Below are 986 nucleotides of genomic sequence, written 5' to 3'. Positions count from 1 at the left end.
GAGGGGGTATGCTGAGCCAGTTAAAGACAAGGCAGAGAAGTCAACTCAGAATGCTATGGAAACTTACTTTTGGATTTCAAAGAGGTAATCTTCATAGGTTTTATTTGAGAACAGAGGGCAATCATGAAGGCTTATTATGAAGAAGTTTTAACAAATTTGAAAAATGTCTTAGTGAGAAAAAGGCCAAGAAAGTTGTGCTGAGGACTTTTTCTTCCATCACGACAATGCTTCTGCTCATTCTTCGAGGGTATCAAGGACTTTCCTACTTACTCATAAGAAAATTTCTTTGGGAAATCTTGTCTCCTCCACCTTACAATCTTGATCATTCCTCTTGAGACTTCTTTTTATTTCCCCAAATCAGAGAATATTCAAAAGAAATATGATTTGAACCCCTGCCATTTGAAATGTTGTAAATCAAAGACCACAAAACTCTTCAGGGAAGGGTTACTGCTGCTGTTGTTGGTAGGTGCTGTCGAACGACCTTATGCACAACAGAACAAAATACTGCCCAGTCTTGTGTCAAGCTAACAATCATTGCTATTCATGAGTTCATTGCTGCCACCACTGTGCCAGTCCCTCTTGTTGGGGATCTTCCTCTTTTTCGCTGACCCTCAACTTTACCAAGCATGGTGTCCTTCTCCAGAGACTGGTCCCTCCTAATAATATGTTTGAAATATGGGAGACCAAGTCTGGCCATCCAGGTTTCTTAGGAGCATTCCAGCTATACTTCTTCCAACACAGATTTGTTTGTTCTTTTGGCAGTCCATGGTACAGTATTCTCCTCTTGGACCATAACTCAAATGCATTGATTCTTCTATAGACTTCTTTATTCATTGTCCAACTTTCACATGCATATGAGACTATTAAAAATACCAAGCATTGGGTCAAGCATAACTTAGTCCTCAGACTGATATCTTTGCTTTTGAACACTTTAAAGAGATCTTGTACAGCAAATTTGCCTAATTCAATAAGTCTTTTGATTTTTT

The sequence above is a fragment of the Chrysochloris asiatica genome, unplaced genomic scaffold (genome assembly GCF_000296735.1).
Source record: "Chrysochloris asiatica unplaced genomic scaffold, ChrAsi1.0 scaffold00373, whole genome shotgun sequence".
NCBI lineage: Eukaryota > Metazoa > Chordata > Mammalia > Afrosoricida > Chrysochloridae > Chrysochloris > Chrysochloris asiatica.
Note: the sequence above shows the minus strand (reverse complement) of the source record.